The sequence below is a fragment of the Equus caballus genome, chromosome 1 (genome assembly GCF_041296265.1).
Source record: "Equus caballus isolate H_3958 breed thoroughbred chromosome 1, TB-T2T, whole genome shotgun sequence".
Taxonomy (NCBI): Eukaryota; Metazoa; Chordata; class Mammalia; order Perissodactyla; family Equidae; genus Equus; species Equus caballus.
The window spans coordinates 113,680,140-113,686,467 of record NC_091684.1 but is presented as its reverse complement, the minus strand read 5'-3'; the positions used below and the strand labels follow the sequence as shown (position 1 = coordinate 113,686,467).

General features: G+C 40.8%; 1 long non-coding RNA gene across 1 annotated transcript in view; it reads left to right on the top strand.

Annotated features, from left to right (window-relative positions):
• Nucleotides 1–4,286: 4,286 nt before the first annotated feature.
• The window catches only part of LOC111775358 (uncharacterized), a 51,291-nt gene continuing 49,249 nt past the window's right edge, over nucleotides 4,287–6,328 (top strand). The window contains exon 1 of the long non-coding RNA XR_002810992.2: nucleotides 4,287–4,376. This is a non-coding gene — a long non-coding RNA (uncharacterized lncRNA). The remainder of the gene's footprint in view (nucleotides 4,377–6,328) is intronic.

The window sequence follows — 6,328 nt, the reverse complement described above, 5'->3', positions numbered from 1 at the left end:
TACATCTATGCTATATCAAGGAAATCAAATGAAGTTCCCAGATTTTAACAAAGAGGAAATAAAAATTCTAAATAGTGAAATCCTTCTTTGAATCTACTTAGACTCCTAGGTTTTATAGAACTGCGTTGGATTCAGCTGTAGGGTCTGGTATGGGATTTTTTTATTTGGCTTGGTTGGATCCTTGCACGGTTCCACTCATTTGGTCTGTTTGTTTGGTTTTATAATCTACAAGTTCACGTCTAAAATATTGTTTTTCTTCACCTAATAAATGAATAAACTTATCTTGAAATTGTATTACATCTTTTTGAAACTTCTAAAAATTTTGAACTACATTTACTGATCTAAGGAGTAATTTGAGGTCTAACTCAAATCAGGAAGTACTCTACTTATGAGAGATTCACCTTAAATATATTTAATAATACTTCATAAGGGAAATGTAAAATTCTACTGGATATAAGCAGTATTTGCTTCCTTTGACTTTCCTCACCTCCACTCCCTTAGCTTACAATCAGATCTTCTCTTACTTGGACAATTCTAGTAGTTTCCTAACTGTGCAATGCACTCGTCATGTTGTCCATTAAGGCAACTTTCTAAAAGACAAATATGACACTCTTCCCTTGTTTGACCCTTCGATGATTCCCTGTTACTTACAAGATCAAGTCCATGATCCTTGGTCTGATTCCTGAGACTCTCGCCAACTTTGCTTCAGACCTTTCTTTACAGCTTCCAAAGTTGCTAACTCAGTAGACTGTCAAAAGGACTTGAAGGTTGCCCTCACTGTAGACCTCAGGCTCGGGGCGCTGTTTGTGGTTCCCCAAACACTCCATGTTCGGTCATGGTTCCATGCATTCGTACGTTCTGATACTGCCATCAGGATTATAGTGTTCTACCTACTCTGCTTAACACGATACTGCTTATTCCTTAAAATGTAAATGCTCTCTCCCAAGTGAACACTTCCAGGAACTCATCTTTCTCCCACCCCCAGCTCCAGGTAGCCTGTACTTTATGCTCTTGTAACATTGTCTTGTTTCCAGCACAGAACTTGGACCTCTACGTCACATGCACATGTACCATAAACTCTAATCCTCACATAAGACGGGGCTGCACTGACTGGCCCTAAGGACATGAGAGAAATAACTGGTCAGTGGGGCCTCAACTGGAAATGCAAAGATAAGAAGAGGTACTTCTTTTCTGCAACATTTTAAAGACATTGCATAAGTAAGCCTGATCAAGACAGATTTAGATTCAAGTTGTCCATTCTTCATCTATGGGTGTTTTCACTCATGCTATCTCAAAATAATAAATCTATTAAAAGTTATATAAGTTTATGGAGGTTATAAACATTTTAGAGGCTGGATGTTAAAATAAAATTGATAAGTCTTTGTAGGCAAGTGGTGCTATTTTAAAAATTTCCACCGTCCTCCATTCACTGGAGATTGAAGAGTTATCTTAAAGGCAGAAGGCTTTGAAGGTCTAGACAACTGCCTGTAGATTTTCTTTCTGGTCCTTTCCTTGGTTCTTTAACCTGAATTTAAGTAGAACTACAAAACGTTAAAAACTACACGATAAAACATGTTTATTGTGGTTTAGGGATAATTTAAAGTATCTGTTCCCAACCTTTATATAATTAAAATACTGTGTGACATCTTCCCCTTTTTTCTCTGAGCTTGCTGGTGGCAAGCCCGTTTATAATTGGGGTCTTTCTAACCTGTAGTATAAGGCTTTGCCCTCATAATATGAGCTTAATAAATATTTGATAAATGAATAAATAAAATTACAAATGTTAATTTTTTTATTGACATAATATCTCAGCATTGAAGTATACTCAATGCCAAATATTTTGAACACAGATCAGGCTTGCTCTGAACAAAGTAGTCTGGGTTTGTTTTTATGGTAAGATGTTTTAAAGGGGCATCAATATAGAGCTTTCCTTAATTACAAAGAAGCCATCTCAAATGTGCGTCTGCAACAGTATCTTTATTTCCATGTCCAAGAAGTGGCAAATTGACACCATTGAATATTTTATTCTCGCCCATTTGGCAGAACTTAGATTGAATGTCAGTAAGAAATTCAAGTTCTATTGTTTTAAATTAAAAAAAACCCACAAACAACTCTTCAACATAGAGAAGCTATTTTTCAGTATGTCGATTGCTAGGTCAATGGCCTCAACTTTCCCCTGTGGCTGACATTTTGATCATTTCACCCTTCCTTGGCATCCTCATCAGGGCACAGGCCAACCCGAGGGCCAGCCATCAATTACGTTCCTTTTGGACAGCATCACTGGCACAGCTACTTGTTAATGAAGATGTTGGTGAATGGCAAACGATGAGAATGTAGCTCGAGGTAACCATCTCCTTCAGGATCAGATTGAGATAGACATCTTGGGCTCTCATTCTCAAATATCAGCGTGCTTATGAGATCCTTTGGAACGTGTTAGGTCTATGCAGGGTCTGGGGAATCTGCGCTCTTATGTGTCCAGGTGCTTCTGATGTGGATATCCCCTGGACCCCACATAAACACCAGTTTGAGGAGATAATTAAGCAAATAAAGCACTTTTCCTTGGCTGTGCTGCATTTGGGGGATTCTACCTTACACAAATGTTTGGTGAGATAGAGCAGCGATATACATCTTAGAGACGGGATGCTGGGTTCCAGTCGAAGCTTCATTACTTCTCTGTATCTGCTCCAAGGGAAGTTACCTGACTTCTTTTTACCCCAGTTTTTCTCAACTGTTAAGTAGGGATAATAACAATTACCACCTCTCAGGATCTTGAGAGGATTAAATGTGTTGATACCCGTAAAGTGCTTGTAACAATGTCAGACACGTTGTAGATATCATGTAAGTGTTAGCTCTGAGTGCATTGATTCCAAATCTTCAAAATCAACCTCCTTTCCCTCTGTCCTGAGGTCATGGGAATTTTGTCTGACTGTTTCTTACAGAAAAAAATGCGCATATCTGTTTAGGAGTGTGGGTGTATTTAAAGACACTGATGGCTTTTGCTCTCTTATGGAAATCTTCTCCATTAAAACAGCCAGAGGACTGCGTTATGAATTTATAAATTCACATAAAGTAAAGCCAGGGAGGCTGATCTATCCCAAAGGACATATTACCAGAATCGGGCTCCAGATGGAGAATTTATGTGATTTGATGTAAGTTTAAATTTAGAGTTGTTTTACACCAAAGCTTAAGAGAAGAGGAAGGAAAATTTTTGGCCCTGGCTAGTTAAATAAATGTGACGAGTCTTCTCTGTTTCCAAAACTTAACCACTGGATTATTCACAGAATTTGTTTCTGACTTCTCCCCTTAACTTTTCTCTTTTAGTATTTATTTTAAATATTTAATGTTTATTTTTAAAAGTTTGTTATGAGACAACTCTGTCTTTTAATAGAGAGAAAAGAAGAAGAATTGGAGTAGGAGGAGATCAGAACTGTCAAGGGAAGCCCAGTAGGGAGCATCTATAGAACACAGGTGTCGGGTGTCCTGTAGACATCAGTAACCACCCCTCCCCCATCTTTTTCTTTTATTGTTTCTGACCGTCATCTTAAAGAAGAGCAGCCATTCACTTTTCTTCTTTAACCAAATGAGAAAAAGATGCATAGAAGTTCCATACTGGTATCAATGAGACCAGAGTGAATAAGCAGCTCTAAATACAATGAGAAATTTTTACATCAGAGGCTCTACCTAATCTTATTTTGTTATTTCATCTTGCTGTGGCTTAAGAGTTTCATCCAAGAAACACATGCAAGGTTTAAAAATAACATGCTGAATAAATAGCTATACGTGATCTCTTCAAGGAAGTAGAGGAAATATGATCAGGGCCTGGTGACTCTAAATTGACTCATTTAAAAACAGGATTCTTAATTTGGTTGTGAATTTCCTTACCTCCAGTGGTGTGCTGGTTAACGTTTAACAACTGGTTCTTTGGAAATAAAACTCTGATCTGTGGTGCTGACTGATTTCCATCGTATATACTCCCACCATAGCCAATTTTGAGCTACCAGTGTGACACCACTGAATGTGGAGTTGAGAAGAGAGCGCACGTGGGCTCTTGAGAGCCTGTTCAAGCCAGCTCCCACACATCTCTGCTTACATCCCAGAAAAGTTTAGAGTGAGGCCAACAAAAGGGATTGCCCTGAGAACTGACATATAGAAAAAAGGTTTATGGCTTGCTAGGCACAGGCGAAGTACATCACTCAAACAGGCAAGTTGGATCAACCATGCATGTCTGCCCAGCATCAGATAATCCAGCCAACATTCACTGTTGCCCTAGTTAAAAAAACAAAACAAAACAACCGAGTGGTCAAGTGTTTAGACATTCTGATAGGTGTCAACCTGGATCTTTCAAAGAAAATACTCTAAAACGGTGACTTTCTAAGGTATGTTCTTCTTTTCCCTTTCTTCTCTAAATTTTTCAGATCATTATCTCACTTGGTTTAAACTTATGTCAGAAGATTCAGCCTATGATTCCCAATTCTTAGGTTCCCTATGCTTTGGAGGAATCCATGCTGTAAGTATTTTCCCTGATGTCCTATCATCCTGACTGCAGTAAAAGGATGAAGTGATGTCATGCCTGTCTCCAAGGGATGAAGTGAAGTCCAGAGCACGGTGTCATCAAGCCACTCTCAGGATCTGTGTATATACAGATCGAGCACGCAGAAATGGAAGAGCTCTATATGTTTGAAGTGTTAACAAGGAAAATTAGGGTAACTGAGAGTGTAGCAGGTGGTCCTGATAGGGGAGAAGGGATGCGGTGCTGTGGACCAGGAAGGCTGCCCTGAGCATGTGATATATGCACTGAGATCTGAAAGGCAACTGGGGTGATGCACTTAAAGAGTTGGGGATGAGATGGGGTATCAGGTTGGGCATAAGGGACAGTTCATGCCGAGCCCCAGGGTTGGAAAGAACATGGTGCATTTAAGTTGCTGAAGGAAGTCCAGTCTGGAGTCCGGGAGCAGGGGGGAGCTTCCTGTAGGATGAGATAGGGGTGGGTATTCAAGAGGCTACACCCAGGATCTGAGATTTTTTCTTGGGTCTTTGGATGGGGAATGGGGAGCCGTAGGATGAATGGTTAGAGGAGGTCTAGCCCCAGGGGAGAGAGGTATTCACTGGGCATTTTGGGAGGGATTTCATGAAATTTGGAGGGCAAGCAGTGCTGCATTGGGGCCTCAGCGACCTGGAGCCGAGGAAAGGAGACTCTCTCCATTCCCGGGCAGTTTACAGAATCACTGAGTCACACAGACATGTCTAAGGAACTGATGCATCTCAAGCGTTTGATGGGTTTGGGAAGCACAGGAGAGGAAGCCCGGAGAAATAGCAGCCTTGCTTTCTAAGGGCAGGGGTGTTGGCTCCAAGGTGGGGTGGGGAGTGGTTTTTAGGCAGCAGGCTGCCATGCTTGGTTGGGGACTTTGTGTACCTGGCAAAGGGGCCCAACGCAGGGGCAGTGAGAGCCCTGATCCAGCCCTCTTTCAGAGCACCAAGTCTGTCCAGCATAAAGGGCTGTCCAGGGGTTGTGTCTCCTGGACATGTTCACTAAGGCTTTAGGCCAGTGAGGCCCTCCCAGGAATAATTTGGGGAGAGGGGTATTTGGGGGTGCACTGAGGAGAAATTCCTGACAGTCTATGTCAGCTAGGAGGGGTTTTGAATTTGAAAAAATTAATTAATATTACTTCATTTGTGTGTACAGGTTGGTGGGGCAGAAATTACTAATTATATAAGCTATATATATATATATATATATAGCTCCACACATGTATATGAGTATGTGTGCACTTGTATGCACATATATGCATATTTATTTTTTTTATGCTTTTTTGGTGAGGAAGATTGGCCCTGAGCTAACATCTGTTGCCAATCTTCCTCTCTTTTTCTTTTTCTCCACAAAGCCCCAGTACATAGTTGTATACCCTAGTTGTAAGTCAGTCTAGTTCTTCCATGTGAGACCCCACCACAGCATGGCCTGATGAGCAGTGCTAGGTCCGCACCCAGGATCAAACCTGTGAACCTGGGCCGCTGAAGCAGAGTGCGTGAATTTAACCACTTGGCCATGGGGCCAGCCCCTGCATATTTAAATAGTGATAACATTTCTTAAATTTATTCACGTCTTGTCTTTTCCCTCTTCCCTAGTGACTGATTTCCCGCTTACCTCCCTGTAACCACCACCACCTATCTTGTCTAGTATTTGGTTGCCGCAGGTAGGATTAAGATTATTCTAATGGGACTGCAAAAAGAAAGAGGAATATGACACTCAGTTTTTAACATTATGCATAGGATTTTGTTGCGTCTACAGCAAGTTAGTCTTTGTTGAAAAAAATTCTTTTAATTCCTTTGA